Consider the following 22,580-nt stretch of genomic DNA (forward strand, 5'->3'; position numbering starts at 1 on the left):
ATCCAGGAAACAGATGGGGAAGCATAATCCATATCCAGGTAACAATATTCAATTTTCAGGAAGAATGTGAAGAATTAATAATCAGTATTATTATTATCCCTCCATCTCCCCAGTTCTTCCTGGAATGTCTTTCCTAGATACCAAAATCATTCCTGAGAACCTGGATTCTAATGGGATCTGGAAGTTTCTACATGGCCCTGGAGACAAAGGGAGAAATCAAGGGGATTTGTTCTGTTCTCATGACCTTAGATATTGACCTGAATTCAGACATCACTCCAACTCTTCAGCTCCAGCTAGTAACCATTTTTCTGAAGCTTCATATCCTTTTAGAGATACAGGAATACTACTTCAAGGGGGGAAATTGCAATAAAACATTATGCAGGGAATTTAAACCCTAACCCAAAATGACTACTCAGAGTCCTCTCAAAGTGGCAGTAAAGAGTTAAAATTTAATTTGGTTCTTGCAAGAAGCTGGGCAGTTCCTAACTGTCTATGAAAGAGAGAGCAAGAAAAGCCAAATTACAGAAGCTGAAGCAGGGTTAAAAAAAACCACAAAAAACACAACCCATTCCCACTCCTCTTTTCTGCCGACCCTTACAACAATTGGTCAAACTTGATGGTATGAAGAGAAGGGAGGTGTACCTAAGCTTTCCCAGGAGGGTCTGTCTTTGTTTACATCTTATAAGGTTAGGGTGACATAATTTTTCTAGCTGGAGATCTGGGTTCTTATGCTCACCTGATTCTTGAGAAATAGAAACTGAGGTCTATGGCTTAGACTAATTTAGCACTATGTTTCTGAAAAGTCAGCACTTTTGCCCCTCACAACATGATTGCTGAACTTGAAATATTTTGGTCTATTTCTTGCTCCAAATGGAAGTTCTATTCCCATTTAGAGATTCTCATGTCCCCTTTACCTTAACCCCCCTCTTCTCCGGCTTGCCCTAACTTGACAAAAATCATGATCCAGGTATTTGGAAAGGATTCTTTTTTTTTTTTAATTTTATTTATTTTGAGTTTTACAATTTTTCCCCTAATCTTACTTCCCTCCTCCCCCCCAGAAGGCAATTTACCAGCCTTTACATTGTTTCCATGATATACATTGATCCAAATTGAATGTGATGAGAGAGAAATCATATCCTTAAGGAAGAAACATAAAGTATAAGAGATAGCAAGATCAGACAATAAGATATCAGTTTTTTTTTTCTAAATTAAAGTTATTAGTCCTTGGTCTTTGTTCAAACTCCACAGTTCTTTCTCTGGATACAGATGGTATTCTCCATTGCAGACAGCCCCAATTGTCCCTGATTTGTTGCACTGATGGTGCTCATCACCCCATGTTGCTGTTAGGGTGTACAATGGTTTTCTGATTCTGCTCATCTCACTCAGCAAATCCCTCCAGGCTTCCCTGAATTCCCATCTCTCCTGGCTTCTAATAGAACAATAGTGTTCCATGACATACAAATACCACAGTTTGCTAAGCCATTCCCCAGTTGAAGAACATTTACCTAATTCCATTTCTTTGCCACCACAAATAGGGCTGCCATGAATATTTTTGTACAAATTTTTACCCTTTTTCATCATCTCTTCAGACCCAGTAGCAGTATTGTTGGATCAAAGGGCATGCACATTTTTGTTGCCCTTTGGACATAGTTCCAAATTGCTGTCCAGAAAGGCTTGATGAGTTCACAGCTCCACCAACAATGTATTATTGTCCCAGATTTCCCACAACCCTTCCAACAATGATCATTGTCCTTTCTGGTCATATTGGTCAGTCTGAGAGATGTGAAGTGGTACCTCAGAGAAGCTTTAATTTGCATTTCTCTAATAATTACTGATTTAGAGCAATTTTTCATATGATTATGGATTGCTTTGATATCCTCATCTGTAAATTGCCTTAGCATATCCTCTGTGCATTAGTCAATTGGGGAATAGCTTTTTTAAAAAAAAAATTTGACTCAGCTCTGGACCTGGAGTCAGAATGACCTTAATTCATATCCTACTTTACAACTACAAGCTTAACCTGCCTGCTTCAGTTTCCTCATATATAAAATGGGGATAATAATAATAGTACCTACCCAACCAAGGATGTTGTCAGCATCAAATATTTATAAAGTACAATTCCTAGCACATAGCTATTGTTCAGCATTATCCGACCCTTTATGACTCCTATTTGTAGTTTTCTTGGCAGAAATACTGGAGTGGTTTGTCATTTCCTTCTCCAGATCATTTTAGATGAGGAAACTGAGGCAAATGGTGAAATGATTTGCCCAAGGTCTTGCAGCTAGAAAGTGCCTGAAGCTAGATTTGAACTCAGGTCTTTCTGACTCCAGGCTCAGAGATCTATTCAATGCATCAACTTTTTCAGTTAGTCAGTATATCCCATAATCATCTACTGCCTTTTCTGTGATTCCATTGTGACCAAGTCATGGTTCAGTACACAGCCAGCTATGACTCCGTGCTTATTTCCTGTCTTGTTGTGGTTGTGTCTCAGCTGAGCTCAGGAAAATAATGCCCATAAACTGCACCCCCATTTTCCCCCAACTCCTGTGTCTTCCTCACTCACTGTTTCTCTTGATCTTTTCATAGGAACCAAAAAAATCATTGTCTTTAAAATTTCCATCCCAAACTTAATTTGATGAGTTAGAAGCTGGGTTAGGTGTGGGGTCACAAGCCAGCACAGTGATAAAAAAAATTGGGATGTTAGAAATGGCTACAAACTAGCAGATCTGCCTCCTGCAAAAGCACTGGATGGGGCAACTCAAATTCAGGACGCCACCTAACAGTCTTTGCTCTTGGTAGCTCTTCTGCTCATCCACTTGCATTTCCACTTCAGTCATTTATGATAGCAGATATGCCTGTGGGGAAGAGAATTCTTGAACTTGATTTAAATAGAAAGCTGCTCCTCTTCCTTCCAGGAGTTCACAAACTATTACAGGAAAAACAACAAGAAGAAGCCATTGAAGGTTTTTGAACAGAGAACTGATTTGATCAGTCTCATAGAAATGTCAATAAGTCAATAAACATTTATTAAGCATATTAAAAATGTTCCAGATATTGCACTAAGTGCTGAAAATAAAGAATGGATATGAGAGTGGAAAGACTGAAGAATAATCAAGACTGACTTACAGTAGTCTGAGGGGGGAGAGGTGGAGAGGGCTTGAATTAACTTGAAAGGAAGGATTTCCAATTCTTTGCCACTACAAACAGGGCCACTATGAATATTTTTGCACAAGTGATGTTTTACCCTTTTTCATCATCTCTTCAGACCCAGTAGTGATATTGCTGGATCAAAGGGTATGCACATTTTTGTTGCCTTTTGGACATAGTTTCAAATTGCTCTCCAGAAAGGTTGGATGAGTTCACAGCTCCACCAACAATGTATTAGTGTCCCAGATTTCCCACAACCCTTCCAACAATGATCATTGTCCTTTCTGGTCATATTGGCCAGTCTGAGAGGTGTGAAATGGTACCTCAGAGAAGCTTTAATTTGCATTTCTCTAATAAATAATGATTTAGAGCAATTTTTCATATGACTATGGATTGCTTTGCTCTCCTCATCTGTAAATTGCCTTTGCATACATATCCTTTGAGCATTTGTCAATTGGGGATTGGCTTTTTTTTTAAATTGACTCATTTGAGACATTTATGATAGAATACAGTAATAGGCTCAAGCTAGATTTGAACTATAAACAAACTATATTCTGAAATTTATAGACTATACCCTCAGGATGGCATATAATAAATTAAATAAATATGCATTTAAAGAGTAGTCCCAAGATTGAGACTGATTTATTTAAATCCAAGGCATAAGACACCAGGCTGTTGTCTGCAGAAATTTATAGATTCTTGGGGGTCCTCTGTTCTAGGCTATCTTTGGCTCAAACCATATCCTCTGCCTGGAAACTCAGGGATTACTATTGCTTTGGGACCCACTGACACTCTCTTTGACCATTTTTGGAGGTCTAGAAATTCTGGGCTCCAAGGACATATTCTGAATGAGGGTGCATCAACCCAGGCTTCCCTCACCTTTATAATCCTTGGTAAAGGATAGTGATTAGAAGAAGTAGAATAGTTACTATTGATAAGAGAGACTTTTGAAATATTAAAACCAATCAGTAATTTTACATATTGTGATTATCTTCTCAAAACTCCTATAAAATTAGCTCACATTAGGGCAAAGAAAACACATCCTAGAGCACTGGAACCGATGCCAGATGCTCTCTCTCTCTCTCTCTCTCTCTCTCTCTCTCTCTCTCTCTCTCTCTTCCTTTCCCTCAGTCTCCATCTTTATCTCTCTCTTCCACTCTTATTAGATGTAAGTTCAAGTGGGTTTTTTTTTTATGATTTGATCTATTCAATGGAGTAATGTTTGTGATATTTGGAAAAGCAGAGAAAGTAGATTTGGTTTATCAGGCACTATGTTGTGACATCATAAAACTAATATTCCTTTGTCCTTTTTCATTTCAAAGAACTGCATTAAAGGATTTTTGTGGGGGAGAGGAGAGATTAGCATAAATATACAAACATATTAAGTATATGTGTATTCATATACATATATATAGATTTTCAAAAATAGGATCACAGATAAAATCTTTAAGCTTGGCATAATAGCCACCAGGCATAAGTCGCACCTACATCTTTAAATCTCTTTTATAGCATCCAGTTTAAGATGAAAATTGACAGTAAATCTTGAAGGTAGTTTCTACATATTAGCCTTTTCAAATTTGCATAATGTGAACTTGTACTAGTTTGGGGTCACTAACTATCTTTCCATCATGACTGAGAAGTTTCTAGGTAATAAAGTCCTCTTCATAGTAAGTAGGTTGTCACCTTGAATTTTCAATTAATCTTCATTAGAAATGATAGCTTGCTTTGTTTTATTATTAGTTGTTTAAATTTCCTTTCCTCTGGTTTTTCACTTCTAATGTCACTTTTTAAAAAATTTACATTTTTATTTATTTGTACATTACTAAAATAATCTTGTTGTAAGTAGTATGTAGTTCTACAATATTTGAGTGTTTCATTCTGGCTGCTTGTAATATTTTCTCTTTGACTTGAGATTTCTAGAATATGGCTATAATATTCCTGGGGGGGTATTATTTTTTTTTTTTGGATCTCTTCTAGGAGGAGATTGAGGGATTCTCTCAGTTTCTATTTTGTCCCCTGCTTCTAGAATATCAGGGCAATTTTCCTGTAGAAATTCTTTAACAATGAAGTCAAGGCACTTTTGCTCATCATAACTTTCAGGTAGTCCAATAATTTTTATTTTTATTTTTTTTAAGAAATATTTTATTTATTTTTAGTTTTGCAATTTTCCCCCTATTCTTGTTTCTCTCCCCCCACCCCCCACAGAAGGCAGTCTGTTAGTCTTTTTTTGTTTGTTTGTTTTTGCAAGGCAATGAGGTTAAGCGGCTTGCCCAAGGCCACACAGCTAGGTAATTATTAAGTGTTTGAGGCTGGATTTGAACCCAGGTACTCCTGACTCCAGGGCCAGTGCTTTATCCACTGCGCCACCTAGCCACCCCAGTCTGTTAGTCTTTACATTGTTTCCATGGTATACATTGATCTCAGTTGAATGTGATGAGAAAGAAATTATATCCTTAAGGAAGAAAAATAAAATATACGAGATAGCAAAATTGCATAATAAGATAACTTTTTTTTTTTCTAAATGGGTTTTTTTTTCCTAAATTGAAGGTAATATAGTCTTTGGTCTTTGTTCAAACTCCACAATTCCTTCTCTGGATACAGATGGTATTCTCCAGTGCAGATAGCCCAAAATTGTCCTTGATTGCTGCACTGATGGAATGAGCAAGTCCACCAAGGTTGATCATCACCCCCATGTTGCTGTTAGGGTGTACAATGTTTTTCTGTAGCCCAATAATTTTTAAATTGTCTCTTCTGAATCTGTTCTCCAAGTCAGTTGTTTTTTTCAATGAGATATTTCACATTTTCTTCTAGTTTTTCATTCTTTTGATATTGTTTTATTGTTTCTTGATTCCTCACAAAGTCATCAGTTTCCTTTAGCTCCATTCTACATTTGAAAGAGTTGTTTTCTTTAGAGAGCTTTCTTATTTCCTTTTCCATCTGACCAATTCTACTTTTTAAGGTATTTTCCTCATTAACTTTTTGGACTGCTTTTTCCATTTGACCTAAAACTGGTTTTTAACATGTTGTTTTCTTCAGCATTTTTTGGATCTCCTTGACTAAGTTACTGGCTTGGTTTTCATGATTTTTCTGCATCTCTCTCATTCCTCTTTCCAGTTTTTCCTCTACCTCCCTTACTTGATTTTCAAAATGTTTTTTGAGCTCTACTATGATAGAGCCTGAACCCAATTCCTATTTTTCTTGGAGGCTTTGGATACAGATGTTTTGACTTTGTCATCTCCTGAATGTGTGTTTGGGAGTTTTGTTTTCTTTTTGCAAGGCAATGGGTTAAGTGACTTGCCCAAGGTCACATAGCTAGGTAATTATTAAGTGTTTGGGGCTGGATTTGAACTCAGGTTCTCCTGACTCCAGGGCTGGTGCTCTATCCACTGTGCCACCTAGCTACCCCATCTGAGTGTGTGTTTTGATCCTCCATGGGACAAAATTGTTTATAATCAGGTTCCTTTCTTTCCTTTTACTCATTTCCTCAACATGTGCCCTGGTTTTGGGGATGCTTCCCAAGCTTTTGAGTGTTATTGGGACACTCCCACAAGGACCTCAATTCCTTCAAAGTTTTATGAAAGGCTCTGACTGTTCTCCTGGCCTGTGCTTTGGTCTGTGGATGATCACAGGCACACTTTCTTCCCTGGAGCTGTGAGGAGGGTCCCTGCTCAGTTATGGCAGTATGGGGGCCCAGACTGCGATCAGGGTCTGAATATGGACAAAGCACCAGAGTCCTATCCCAGGGACAAAGGAGAGACCTCAACAGTCTCTCTCCACCCCCTTACCTTTTGTGGGATGAGCACTCTAAGATCAGCTGCTGGTTGATTCCCTGCTGGGCAGCTCTGTGGGTCTGCTTCTGTTTCCTAGGATCTGGACTGTGCCAAGGGCTGTGGCTGCACTGAGGGCCATGGCTGTTCTGAGGCCAGGCCAGCCTGGATTCTCCACTCACTCTGGCAGAGGTTTATCCACTGATCTTTCAAGTTGTGCTTAGTGTTCCTTGGCAACAGGTCAGGAAACTGCTTCTGCTGCCAGGAGCTGGCACTTCCAGGGTACCAGGCACCCCATGGGCTATTATCAGACTGCTGGAGCTCCTTCCCTCTGGCTGGTGATCCTGGTTATACTGCTATCCCCCTCCACCCTCATAGAACAGAGCCTCCCCATGATCTTCCAGGTTACTTTGAGCTGGAGAATTACCTCACTGGATTTTCCTGTGGGTTCTGTCTCTTGAAAATTTAGTTGGAGTCATAATTTTAAGATTTTTGAAATATTTTTTGGAAGAGAGCTCCTGGGAAAGCCTATTCTCATGCCACCATCTTGGCTCTGCCCCTCAAAGTTTAAGTATTAAAGTAAATAAAATTTCTGTCCAACTTGTGCCTAAAGCATGGTACAAATATTAATTTATTTTTATTTTCTTTAGCAGTAAAATGATTAAATGATTCCTAGTCCAACACTTAATGGAAGCCACAATTATCCAGGCCTATTTGTCACTGTGAACCCTAAAACTGTAAAAACCTTAAAAATAAAAATATGACAGAAAGTATAGATTTTACATGAAATTTAATTCTTTGGGATTTACCATCTAAACCTCAAGGTGCAAGGTCATTACAAAAAATGACCACCCCTTCAACTGGGAAAGAGTTGATTTTTATATAGATACAAGAGAATCATACTTGGCATAGAAATTATCTATTTCAAACTGTCTGCATCTTGACTGCTGTTCTGTGTCCTCTGCAACAACTTATGTCCTGGTATAATTAAATAGAGAATATACAGGAGCATTTTACTCTGTGAGACTAGATCTCTTATCATTTTTACGTTCAAGCAAGGTGATTCCAGCCACAGCTAGTTAAGTTCGCGGTTGAGCTATCCTCTCAGGCCGGTATATCCATCCACTAGAGCCCTGAATCATTTTACCTTTGTTATGAAATAATCCCATTCTCTGGCAGGACATCATCAATATGCTCTTCTGTCCTGATTATTGTCCTCTTGAGTTTATAATTAACATATAAGGAGAAATGATACACATTTATGGAGTCATATAACTTTCTTTTTTAGACTTTACTTATGTGGATTGACTGATGATACTTCTACTAATATTGAGATCAATTTTATTTTTTTACGTTTTTTTGCAAAAGGCAAAATGGAAGGGCATCTAGGTGGTGCAGTGGATAAATCACCGGCCCTGGAGTTGGGAGTAGCTGGGTTCAAATCCGGTCTCAGACACTTAATAATTACCTAGCTGTGTGGCCTTTGGCAAGCCACTTAACCCCATTGCCTTGCAAAAATCTAAAAAAAAAAAAAAATGAAGAGTATACATTGATCTGCATTTGGAAAGTTCTTTCTCTGAATGTGGTAGCATTTTCCATTTTTAGACTTTTGGAATTGTCTTGGATCATTGTATTGCTGAAAAGTGCTTAAGTTTATTAAGTCTGATCATCTCCTACTGTTGCTGTTATTGTGTACTGTGCTCTCCTGGGTCTCCTCACTTCACTCAGCATTGGTTCATGTGAGTCTTTCAAGATTTTTTGAAATCTACTTGCTCATCCTTCTTTGGCCTCAGGTAATAGCTATGTGAGCCTAGGTAAGTCACTTTATTTCTGTTTTTCTTAATCCACTAGAGAAGGAAATGGCAAAGCACTCCAGAATATTTATCAAGAAAACCCCAAAGAAATTATGGTACACAGGGTCACAAAAAGCTAGAGGTGACAACTATAACAACATAAATATTTGTAGAGCACTTAACAGAGTGTCTGGTACTTGGTAGTAATAAATGATTATTGTCATTCCTTCTTTCTAAGGTACAAACCCAGCATGAAGGGTTTAAGGGAAAATAAACTTCTATTGGTGTTGTTACTTCTGGTAGCAAATGACAGAAAAGTTCCAGAAATTTTACAGCTGCTGTTAACTCCAAAAATAACAAAGAACTCACACAGGTATAAGCAAAAAGCTCTCTTTGCAGGGAGAGGAAAATCAAAATATTTGTCAGGGTCCTTCTAGAAGGAGACCCAAGGCAGTGAGGTTAAACTTTGATATGTGTATATATATATATTTATGGTTACACAAAGAATGACAGTGCAGTGTAGCAATGGTAGTGAACATAATAGCAAGAGTGAGATAAGAGTGAAATAGTAGCAAAAAGTCCATTCATAGCAGGACTTCATGTCTGAGTTTATTGACGTTTCCTAGAATTCAAGGATCATGAATTCTGGGACTTGGTTGTAGCAGAGTTCATCCAGAAGGATTTTGTTATGCCAAGCTCAGGGCATAGCTTGATGCTGAGCCTTAGCTCTGGAAAACAGGGAGAGAGAGAGAGAGAGAGAGAGAGAGAGAGAGAGAGAGAGAGAGAGAGAGAGAGAGAGGGAGAGAGAAGGGGGGAGGGAGGGAGAAAGAGAGGGAGAGGGGAATAAAAAGAGAGAAGGGTAGTTTTGGCATGGGAATCCTGAGAGTATTCTATGGTCATGGGGTTATGAAGACTCAGACATGACTGAGTGACTGAACAATAGTGCTCATTTTCCCCCCCCTCTCATTAGGCCCCTGACAAGGAGATTCCTTCCACAGAATAAGAGAAGACTTGTATTTTTGTAAAGCAAAAAAAAATAAGCTGCCTCTGATTCTCTGCTTTTAATGCTTAGTGGTTTTTACCCAGTTGTGGGTCACAATAGAATGTCATAAATCTGCTACTTGAAAAATGAATTAGTTACAAGGGATAGTAGCCATGACTATGACCCCTCAACTCTCAGGAGTGGATAGGAACTATCACACAATTCATGCCCATACACTCTAGGTGATTTTCCCAAATTTTAAAAAATACCTAGGAAACTTAAGGAATAAGTACTGTCATTCATTGCTATAGTACTATTATATTATTGTTATATAATGATTTTGATCTATTGTCATAATTTTATTGTTAAAATATTTGGGCAGGGTGGAGCCAAGATGGCGACAATAAAGGATGCAGTCTTAGGCGCTCTATGATAAAACTCATAAGCTAAGGACTTTAACTAAACTTTCCAGAGACAGAACCCACAGAGGGACCCAATGAGGCAGTTCTCCTACTCAAGGTAACCTGGAAAAGAGCAGAAAGGCTCTGCTTCCCGGGTCAGAGGGGTGGCCCGTCGGAGGGGTGGCCCACCGGAGCAAAAGAACCTCAGCCTTCCGGAGGCAGCCCCAGGGCGCTGGGAGCTGTGGCTCACAGAAGCAGGGGAGTCTCCTGAGCTACACCCCAGGGGAGCAGCAGGCACAAAGTGGGGGAACAGCGGGGGACCTCTGCCAGAGCGAGCACATGGAGCCCAGCCTTCAGGACACATAGCAAGCAACGTGGTCTTTCAGCAGCCCTGATCCAGGAACAGAAGCAGGCAGAGCAGGTAAGCAGGAGCCCCCAGGGCATGAGACCATTGAGTGGAGGGAGGGGAGTGAAGAGAGAGACTGCAGAGCTTTGTGCTCAGCCCCAGGAACAGGACTCTGGGGGTCTGACCACATTCAGATCCTGATTGCAGTCTAGGTACCCCCAGAAGAGCAGCAGGCCCCCCCCACCTCAGCCCCGTGGCAGAGGGGGGTGCTTATGGTCATTCACAGACCAGGAGGGAGGACAGAGCCTCACACACTGAGACCCTTGTGGGAGTGTCCCAAAAGGTCAGGAAGCACCCCAAAACAGGCGCAGGCTGGGAAAAATGAGCAAGCAGAGAAAAAAGAGGAACACAATTGAGAAATATTTTCCAAATGAGCCCAAGAAGGATCAAAACACTCAGTCTGAAGATGAGGAAGCATAAGCTCCTGCATCTAAAGACTCCAAGAAAAACAGAAATTGGGCTCAGGCTATGACAGAGATTAAAAAAGACTTTGAAAATCAAATGAGGGAGTTAGAAGAAAAACTGGGAAAAGAAATGAGAGAGATGGAGGAAAAACATGAAAATGAAGTCAGCAGCCTAGTCAAGGAAATCCAAAAAAATGCTGAAGAAAATAGCATGCTAAAAACCAGCTTAGGTCAAATGAATAAAACAGTTCAAAAAGTTATGGAGGAGAAGAATGCTTTAAAAAGCAGAATAGGCCAGATGGAAAAAGAGATAAGAAAACTTTCTGAGGAGAACAAATCCTTCAGACAAAGAATAGAATTCAGGGAGATTGATGAATTTGCCAGAAATCAGGAATCAATACTTCAAAACCAAAAAAATGAAAAATTAGAAGAAAATATGAAATATCTCATTGAAAAAACAACTGATATGGAAAACAGACTTAGAAAAGATAATTTAAAAATTATTGGAATACCTGAAAGTCATGATCAGGAAAAGAGCTTTGACATCATTTTCAAAGAATTACTACAGGAAAATTGCCCTGATATCCTAGAAGCAGAGGGCAAAATAGAAATGGAGAGAATCCACTGATCCCCCTGAGAAAGAGATCCCAAAAAACCAACCCCTAGGAATATCATAGCCAAGTTCCAGAACTCCCAAGTCAAGGAGAAAATATTACAAGCAGCCAGAAGGACACAATTCAAATGCCGTGGAGCTGCAGTCAAGATCACACAGGACTTAGCAGCAACTACACTGGAAGCTCGTAGGGCTTGGAATAGAATATACTGGAAGGCAAAAGAGCTTGGAATGCAACCGAGAATCAACTACCCAGCAAGGCTGAATGTCCTCTTCCAGGGAAAAAGATGGACTTTCAATGAACCAGGGGAATTTCAAATGTTCCTTTTGGAATGGCCAGAGCTGAACAGAAGGTTTGATCTTCATATACAGGACTCCGGTGAAGCATAGAGATTGGAGGAGAAGGGGAAAATATGAGGGACTTAATGATGATGAACTGCATGTATTCCTGTATAGAAAAATGACACTGATAATACTCATATGAACCTTCTCAGCTAATAGAGCAGGTAGAGGGAGCTTTTATAGTTGAAGCACAGGAGAAAGCCTGAATTCGAAGATAAAATATGGTGTAAAAATGGAGTTAATAGAAAAAAAGGGAAATGTAATAGGAGGAAAGAAAAAGGAGAGGGGGAATAGGCCAAGATATTTCATATAATAAGACTTTTCTTTATTATAATGAGCTATTGCAATGATATAGAAGGGGGGAAGGCAAGGGGGAATGAGGGAAACTTCGCTCTTATCAGAGGTGGCTAGGCGAGGAAACAGCATATATACTCAGTGGGGTATAGGCATTTGGAGTAAGGAGAGGGGGCGACAGGGGGAAGGGGGGGATGTGAGTGATGGAGGAGAGGATGGATCATGGGGGGAGAGTGTTCAGATATAACACATTTTCTTTTTTACTTATTGCAAGGGGCTGGGATTGGATGGCCTGTCCAGGACCACAGGGCCAGGTGGATTCTGGGCCTAAGGGGTGGTATGGGGACTGGGGGCTTCTTGGCCCCAGGGCCAGGGATCTGTCTGCTGCACCACTCAGCTACCCTACAGCAGAGTCAGAGTGAGAGGAGAGAGAAAATATAGTACATGGTAGTGGAGAAATACCAAAGGAGGGAGTTGTGATCAGCAATGGCAATGTTGGAAAAATATGGAAGTAACTTTTGCCATGGACTAATCATAAAGAATGTGATCCACGCACAACAGAGTTATTGGTGTTAGAACAAAGACTGAAGCACATTTTTTAATATTATTATTATTTTGGGGGGGTGCAGGGCAAATGGGACTGGGTGGCCTGCCTGGGGCCGCATAGCAGGGTGATCCTTGGGTGTCTGAGACCGGATTGGGACCCTGGTGCTCCTGGCTCAAGGGCCAATGCTCTGTCCACCACCCAGCCACCCTTACTATTATTACTATTTTATTTTATTTTGGGTCTTTTTTTTTTCCTTTTTCTTTTTGTCTCTGCAGGGCAGTGGGGATCGGGTGGCTTGCATGTAACACGGCTGGGTGATTGTTGGGTGTATGGGGCCGGATGTGAGCTCGGGTGCTTGTGGTTCCAGGGCTGGTGCTCCATTCATTGTGCCACCTGGCCATACCTACAATTATTACTATTATTTTTTTTAATTTTAATTTTTTTCTCTCCCCTTTACTTTATTGCTGAAGCAAGTCTATATTTATGGGGGAGGGGCTATCTCGTTTACTCTTAAACAAGAATATTTTACTAATGTAAAAATAACATTGTACAAAATGAGAATAAATATTAAATTAAAAAAAGCAAAAAAAATATTTGGGCAGATATGAATCAGTTTTTACAAGGAGAAATGGTCAATGAGTTAAGTAAAAAACGAATGGAAAGAACAAAGAGAAGATTGATCCTAGTTAAGACCAGAATCTTGTGTAAGACCTATAGGAAATATTGAATATAATTTTCAGGAGTTACAAAACACTTTATAAATACTATCTCATTTGATTTTTGCAACAATCCTGTGTAAGAAACAAACAGCTTAATGAAAACTTGAAACTGCCATTAGTGAAAGAAATACTGAAAGGTCCTTAAGAAAGGATGTCCTAAATAGAAATTTGACACATGTGTGGCACGAAATTATGTCCTTTTATCTCCTGCCTGGAAACTCAAATCCCTCTAATGTCCCCAATTGACTGGATGTTGGAGAAGTCAAAGGTCTATCTGATGTACCCAATTCTTTCCCCATATGGGTTCAAATTCCTCATCAAACTTCTCCTTCCCCACAATTTGTTAGCCAGGCCCTGTTTAACACAGATATGTGAATCTAACACCTAGACTGGCACCAGTCCATTTACTAAATCACCCAACCTTCTAATTCTATGGTCCCTTGTTTTCCTGCTGTAAATCTATACACTTCCTCTCTATATAGAGGACTTTTTTTTTGTTCCCAGTAAGATGCAAATTGGCTTGATTTTATCCTGCAGTCTCCATTCCTTAGATTCAACCACTTAAGTTTTTCCCTCATTCCCTCTAGTTGTTTCTCTGTAAGATATAAATTACTTTCTTCAGTTTCCTATAACTAATGTAAAAACGAAAACTAATCACTTATCACAATCCCTCCTCTTTTTTTTCATGCAAAATTTCATTTCTACACCTTTCTTCAATTTCTCAAATTTAGTTAACAATTTTTTACTTTCTTTCTCATACATGTCTTTTACTTGCCCTGTATTTCATCAAGTCAGCAAAGTATTTTTGCCTAGTGTTCTGGTAATGGGCAAGCAACATGAAATCTATCTATAAGGAGGGGGCATAAGGATGAGCAATGCATTTACAGAAACAAGGGAAAAGTTTACAGTGATTAAAAGCGGACAGTCCCCTGTGATAATCCATACATTCAAAATGCTAGGTATATTAAAATATAACATAAAGTTCTGGTCCAATTTTCTTTTCTCTGGAACTTTCTGATGTCCTTCTGAATCTTCAGAATCTGTTCCCAAAAAGTCCTCTCCAGTTCAGGTAACTTGATGTAAGACTTTCTTTTCTGATAAAGGTACTTCTTTTTTTTTTTAGGTTTTTTTTTTTTTTTGCAAGGCAAACGGGGTTAAGTGGCTTGCCCAAAGCCACACGACTGGGTAATTATTAAGTGTCTGAGACCAGATTTGAACCCAGGTACTCCTGACTCCAGGGCCAGTGTTTTATCCACTGCGCCACCTAGCCGCCCCTTAAAGGAACTTCTTAACATAACACTTTAATCATATTTTCATCATTAGATACTGAAATTCTGGTGCTTCTTAGATTATGACAATTAACATTTTGCCTTGCCCACTGACATGCTGATATATACAGAAAATTTAATTACAAATAGGAATTAAGCAGTCGCTGCCGGGCAGCCGCCGCTCTGCTGGCCCCGCTGCCCGCCCCGCTGCCCGCTCCCCCCGCACCGCGGTGCCCATGTTCGTGGTGCACACCAACGTGGCGCGCTCCACCGCGCCCGACTCGCTGCTGGCCGAGCTCACGGCGCAGCTGACCAAGGCTAGGGGCAAGCCCGTGCACGCGGCGGCCGGCTAGCCGGTGGCCTTCGGGGGGCTCCATGGAGCCCTGGGCGCTCTGCAGCCTACACAGCACGGGCAAGATCGGGGCCCCCGGAACAAAGCCTACAGCAAACAGCTCTGCGAGCTGCTCACCAAGCACCTGAAGATCCCCGGGGGAGGATCTACATGCCAATGTGGGCTGGAACGGCTCCACCTTCGCCTGAGGGCCCATCCCAGGCCGGGCATGCCCGGGCCCCTGCCGTGCCACTCCTGCTTTTTGTGTAGCTGAAAAAAAAAAAAAAAAAAACCAAATAGGAATTAACTTAGTTTTGCTTTATTCTATTCCTTTTAATCAACCCTTATGACCTTTTATCTTCCTGCCTGGAAACATAAATCCCTCTCATGTCCCCCTTTTGATTAGTTATAATTTCTACTACAGCCTGTCTATTTAACATATGGATTGGTGTCCTGTATCCCCAACTTCCATCTTGTGCCCACGTAGCAGGGCCATACTCCTTAATTATCCTTTGTGAGGTCCAGACATTGCCCCAACCATTAGCATCTCTGGTTTCCTATGTTATCGTATAATTGAACACCTAAAGAACTTCTTATTTGATCTGGGAGGAAAAAGAACTTAGATCTAATTAATCCTATAATAGCAGATCCCTGTCCAATTTAGTGGGAGGTATGTATAGGCTGTTTGCCCACATAGCCAATAATGCCCTTTTAGAGCCAGATTCTTTTTCTGGAAAATCCTGGTCTGATTATACTCTGTTACAGGGTAATACTGCATATCCTGATCCCCTAGAGGGCCTCCATTACACCTCATCTGCCCATCATTTTTGTACTGGCATTTCCACAATTGTGGCCCTTCTTCCTAGCTACATCTCTCAATGCAAGTTTCTCCACATCTGTTTTGGACACTTGAAAGTAATAAAGAGCCCTTACTATCTACTGTTGTTTACCCATCTCCAACTCTGGAGCTGAGTAATCAGGGGCCCATTGCTCTGATCAGACTTTTTACATTCTGCTATGGATAGGTCACCTTTACATCTTCCCACTCCACTGAGTATATATTGGCAATGATTCTCATCCATTTTGCCAGTATGACATCTAATCCAGGTGCCATCATTACACTGTACATGGGTCCTATCCCAAGGGCCTGGTACCCACCACAATCTGGCACTAATTGTATATTATCAACCTTAGTAGAGAAAGTCCACCTGCAACTACTTTGTCCTGTCAAGTCCCTTCCCAGTGTGGTTAAGGCAATATCTCACTGTCACAGATTCTTCCAGTGGCCATTGATGTTCTTCCTTCTCATTCCAAAATCCAGTTCCACTATGTACTAAGGACTTCTTACTCAATAAACAAACAAGTTTAAGTGGAACCGGCACCCATGGCCACGTGCTCAATCCTTGAGGCCCCCTCACAAACCCATTAGTTACATTGAAGGTATTATTTCTGCAGGATTGTAGTCTTAACCAGAGCCTAGAAAGCAAAGGGGGCCAACCCCAGGGAGTGACACTGTAATTGCACCCAGGAATGGGTCCCATGTGGAAATTCCTTATGTTATATACAATTATACAAGCTAGGAAGCAAAGGAGTGATAACAAATTATAACAAAGGGGAGAATACCAAGAATCCTCCACCTCCTGGGGGAGAGTCCATTAGTCCTATACTCACTTAAAATGCAGTTTCAATTCATTTGTGGGTTCAGAGTCCACAGTCCATTTTTCGGTGGATTCACAAATCTTTTTACTCCGGTATGGTGGGTCCAACCTTGCTCCTGGGTCCACACAGCAATGTCTGAGGTCAGGAGAACCCGAAACAGTCCTTCCCAATTTGGAGTCAACTTCTCCTCCATCCACATCCAGATCAACACCCAACTCCTGGTTCAAATTTGTGGACTCCTAAAGGAGGAGTCTGTGCAATAAGTCCTTTTAGTTGAATGTCTTTCAAATGTTGGACCAGTACATTTATATATTCCCTGACAAATTTATCCTTATTATCTAAACTAGGATCCCGTTGTTCAATTGGGCCAAGAAATAGATGGCCGGAAATTAATGAACTAAACATGCAACTAAAAAAATTAGAGAAAGAACAAATCAAAAATCCCCAATTAAATACCAAATTAGAAATTCTAAAAATTAAAGAAGAAATTAATAAAACTGAAAGCAAAAAACTATTGAATTAATAAATAAAACCAAAAGTTGGTATTATGAAAAAACCAATAAAATTGATAAACCTCTGGTCAATTTGATTAAAAAAAGAAAGAAGAAAACCAAATTGCTAGTATCATAAATGAAAAAGGTGAACTCACCACCAATGAGGAGGAAATTAAAGTAATAATTCAAAATTATTTTGCCCAACTCTATGCCAATAAATTTGATAATCTAAGTGAAATGGATGAATATTTACAAAAATATAAGTTGCCCAGGTTAAATGAAGAAGAGATAGAAGAGATTAAATACCTCAACAACCCTATCTCAGAAAAAGAAATTCAACAAGCCATTATTCAACTCCCTAAAAAAAAAAAATCTCCAGGGCCTGATGGATTAACAAGTGAATTCTACCAAACATTTAAGGAACAATTGGTTCCAATCCTATATAAACTCTTTGGAAAAATAGGAAAAGATGGAACTCTGCCTAACTCTTTCTATGAAACCAATATGGTACTATTACCGAAACCAGGAAGAGTTAAAACAGAGAAAGAAAATTATAGACCTATTTCCCTGATGAATATAGATGCAAAAATCTTAGCAAAATGATTACAACAAGTAATCACTAGGATAATAAATTATGATCAAGTAGGATTTATTCCAGGAATGCAGGGTTGGTTCAATATTAGGAAAACTGTTAGTATACTTAATTATATCAACAACAAACCTATCAGAAATCATATGATCATATCAATACATGCTGAAAAAACTTTTGACAAAATACAGCATCCATTCCTATTAAAAACACTAGAGAGTGTAGGAATAAATGGACTGTTCCTTAAAATAATTAGCAGTATCTATTTGAAACCATCAACAAGCATTATATTCAATGGGGAGAGGCTAGAGGCATTCCCAATAAAATCAGGGGTGAAACAATGGTGCCCATTATCACCACTACTATTCAATATTGTATTAGAAATGTTGGCATCAGCAATTAGAGAAGAAAAAGAAATTGAAGGAATTAGAATTGGGAAGGAAGAGACAAAACTCTTACTCTTTGCAGATGACATGATGGTCTACCTAGAAAATCCCAAGAAATCATCCAAAAAACTACTGGAAACAATAAGCAATTTTAGCAAAGTTGCAGGTTATAAAATAAACCCTCATAAATCCTCAACTTTTCTATATATGTCTAGCAAGATACAGAAGGAATAGCTAGAAAGAGAAATCCCATTTGAAGTAATCTCAAACAATATAAAATACTTGGGAGTCTATTTGCCAAGACAGACTCAGAATCTTTTTGAAAATAATTATAAAACACCTCTCACACAAATTAAATCAGATTTAAATAACTGCAAATATCAACTGCTCATGGATAGGTAGAGCTAATATAATAAAAATGACAATTCTACCAAAACTAAACTATTTAGTGCCCTACCAATCAAAATTCCAAAAAATTACTTTAATGGTTAGAAAAAATTGTAAGTAAATTCTTATGGAGAAATAAAAAGTCAAGAATTGCCAGGAAGTTAATGAAAAAAAGTGCAAAAGAAGGTGGCTTAGCCCTACCTGATCTAAAATTATGTTATAAAGCATCAGTCATCAGAACTGTGGTATTGGCTAAGAAATATAGTGGTGGACCAGTGGAATAGACTAGGTGTAAAAGCAGGAGATGATTATAATAATCTGCTGTTTGATAAACCCAAAGAGTCCGGCCATTGGGATAAAAACTCCCTCTTTGATAAAAAAACTGCTGGGATAGTTGAAAGTTAGTATGGAAGAAACTTAGATTAGACCAACACATCACACCCTTTACCAAGATAAGATCCAAATGGTTACAGGACATAGACATAAAAAAAAACAATACTATAAGCAAATTAGAAGATCAAGGACTAGTCTACCTGTCAGATCTATGGAAAGGGGAATAGTTTATGACTAAGGAAGAGTTGGAGACCATCACCAAAATCCAATTAGATGATTTCGATTACATTAAACTAAAAAGTTTTTGTACAGATAAAACCAATGTAACTAAGATCAAAAGAAATGTAGTAAATTGGGAAACAATCTTTACAACTAATGATTCTGACAAAGGACTCATTTCTAAAATATACAGAGTTAAAACAAAAAGCCATTCCCCAATTGACAAATGGTCAAAGGATATGCAAAGGCAATTTACAGATGAGGAGATCAAAGTAATCTATAGCCATATGAAAAAATGCTCTAAATCATTAATTATTAGAGAAATGCAAATTAAAGCTATGCTGAGGTACCACCTCACACCTCTCAGATTGGCCAGTATGACCAGGAAGGATAATGATCATTGTTGGAAGGGATGTGGGAAATCTGGGACACTATTACACTGTTGGTGGAGCTGTGAACTCATCCAACCCTTCTGGAGAGCTATTTGGAACTATGCCCAAAGGGCAACAAAAATGAGCATATCCTTTGACCCAGCAATACCACTACTGGGTTTATACCCTGAAGAGATGAGGAAAAAGGGTAAAAACATTACTTGTATAAAAATATTTATAGCAGTCCTGTTTGTGGTGGCAAAGAATTGGAAATCCAGTAAATGTCCTTCAATTGGGGAATGGCTTAGCAAACTGTGGTATATGTATGTCATGGAACACTATTGTTCTATTAGAAACCAGGAGGGATGGGAATTCAGGGAAGCCTGGAGGGATTTGAATGAACTGATGCTGAGTGAGATGAGCAGAACCAGAAAAACACTGTACACCCTAACAGCAACATGGGAGTGATGTTCAACCTTGAAGGACTTGCTCATTCCATCAGGGCAACAATCGGGAACAAGTTTGGGCTGTCTTCAAAGGAGAGTACCATCTGTATCCAGATAAGGAGCTTCGGAGTTTGAACAAAGTGCAAGGACTATTCCCTTTAATTTAGAAAAAAAAAAACAGATAGCTTATTGTCTGATCTTGTTACCTCTTAGACTTCTCTTTAAGGATATGATTTCTCTCTCATTACACCCAATTTGGATCAAGGTACAACATGGAAACAAAGTAAAGACTGACAGAGTGCTCTCTGTGGGGGGGGGGGAGCAAGATTGGGGGAAAAATGTAAAACTCAAATAATATCTTTAATAAAAATAAATTTAAATCCTTTTAATGCCTGCTTCAGTGCATATAGTTCACAAGTCTGAGCAGACCATCCTTTTGGAAGGTCTCCAGCTTGAACAACTGTATTTTTGTTTCCATCTATTATAGCATATCCATTCATCCTTTTTCCTTCCACCACCCTCGAGGATCCAGCTACAAATCAATCTTCCCCACCTGGAATGGGTGATTCCTGTAAGTTCTCTCTCACTTTAGTCTTAAAATTCACAACTTCCAAGCAACTGTGTTCTAATTGCTGAGAATCCTTGGGGGAAGCAGACACAAACTCAGCTGGACTCTGGTTGTAATCCTGAGTTAGTTTCAAATCATCCCTTTCTAAGAGAATTGTTTCATATTTTAATATGCGAGAGTCCATTTACCACCTGCTAGCTTTTTGGTTTAAAATTGTCCTCACCTGATGTGGTACACTCACAATAAGACCTAATTTCTATAAAAGGGCCACTGGGTGACTCTGCCCTCCTCTTATTTATGCTAGTACCCCTAAGGCCACCCCTTCTTCTGAGTAAGTAGAATGGCTTGGCTGGGGAGACAGCAATAGTACTGGGGCAGAAACCAAAATAGTTCTTAATTACTTAAAACTGTCTTTACCTTTTGAATCCCATAAAATCCTATCTTGGTCTTTCCTCTAATAGATATTCATGCAGTGGCTTTGCATAGGAGTTGATCCAACTCCTGCAATGCCCTATCAGTCCTAGAAATTTCCTCCAAGCCCAATATAGGCTTGGGGGTATAGATAATATTTATACACACACATCCCTTCAACCTGGGAGGGATCTACCTAAATATTCTACCTCCCTTCAGTAAATTGCAACTTCTCCCACTCTAATCCCTTCTGCCCCAAATCATTTAATGCTCACTTCTAGAGAGAAGGGGGGAATTAGTGTTTCAACTAAAGTTGTGCCTGATGGTAAAGTCACATAGGGCGGAGGGAGAGCAAGGAGGGGGTCCCATCCTAAGTGTGATAAGTGATTAGAGTTCATTTCTATATTAGTTATGAGAAACTGAGAAAAGTAGTTTATATGTTATAGAGAAACAGCTAGGGAAAGTGAGGAAAAAAAAACTAGTGGTTGAATCCAAGGAATGTAGAATTCAGGATCAAATCAAGTCAATATCTTACTGGGAACAAAAGAAATTCCCTTCTATAGAGACTTACAGCAGGAAAACAAAGGACCATAGAATTAGAAAGTTGGGTGAATTAGTGAATGAACTGTTGCCACTCTAGATACTGGATTCACACATCTGTGTTATATACCTTTCAAGGGCCTGGCTACCAAATTATGGGGAAGGGGTAGTTTATAAGGAATTTGAACCCACATGGGGAGAGAATTGGGTACATCTGATAGGCCTTTTACCTCTGCAATCCCCAGACAACTGGAGACATGGGATTTACTTGTGTTTCTAGAGAGGAGATAAAAGGTCATAATTTGGTGCCACATGTGTGCCCCATTTCTATTTGGGACATCTGTCCTTAAGGACCTTCCAACAAAGGATCCTCTTTGCTTCACTAATGGCCATTCTGAGCTTTTGGTACGATGTTTGTTTCTTACAGTTGGGGACTCCATCTGGGATGCAGACATTCTGAATCAGGGAAGACCACCAACAAAGCCAGGAAGGAAGTCATGACCTGTCAATTCCATTGACCCTGAATGTTGCTGGTGGGTGTCCCTGTTTGGAGACTGTTTAAAGATCCTAGGACCACAATGAATTTGGTTCATTGCAAGTGAACCAAAGGAATAAGGGAAGAAAATAAAAACCAAGTAATTTTTGTGCACAAAAATCCATGGTAAGAATGGTAGACTGACTAGTATTACCAGGATGATAAGAATTTGAGGTAGGAAAAGCAGACTAGTAAGTACTATCTGAATTGGTAAGAATCCTGCAGGGATTTGAAACTGAGTGTGTGAGTGTCTAAGGACACAAGACCATGAGGAGTCTTTTACAAAAAAGCAGAATGGGGAAGAAGAATTTTGTGGCAGGACAATAAGGGGAAGGTAAAGTGTGAGGGGCAAGAATGCTGACTTTTCAGAAACATAGTGCTAAATTAGTCTAAGCCATAGGTCTCAGTTTCTATTTCTCAAGAATCAGGTGAGCATGAGAACCGGGATCTCTGGCTAAAAATATTATGTCACCTAACCATATAAGGTGTAAACAAAGACAGGCAACCCCCGCCCCTTCAGAGCATCAAGTTTGACCAATTGTTGTAAGGGTCAGCAGAAAAGAGGAGGGGAAGGGTGTGGTGGTTTTAACTTAGGAGGTATTAATTTTACAGATAACCTATACTACAG

The 22,580-nt window shown here is 39.5% G+C and overlaps 1 pseudogene; it reads left to right on the forward strand.

Moving 5' to 3' along the window:
* The first annotated feature begins 13 nt into the window (after nucleotides 1-13).
* LOC141488878 (macrophage migration inhibitory factor pseudogene) lies at nucleotides 14-15,223 on the forward strand (annotated as a pseudogene).
* Nucleotides 15,224-22,580: the final 7,357 nt, after the last annotated feature.

This window comes from Macrotis lagotis, chromosome 5 (assembly GCF_037893015.1).
Source record: "Macrotis lagotis isolate mMagLag1 chromosome 5, bilby.v1.9.chrom.fasta, whole genome shotgun sequence".
NCBI lineage: Eukaryota > Metazoa > Chordata > Mammalia > Peramelemorphia > Peramelidae > Macrotis > Macrotis lagotis.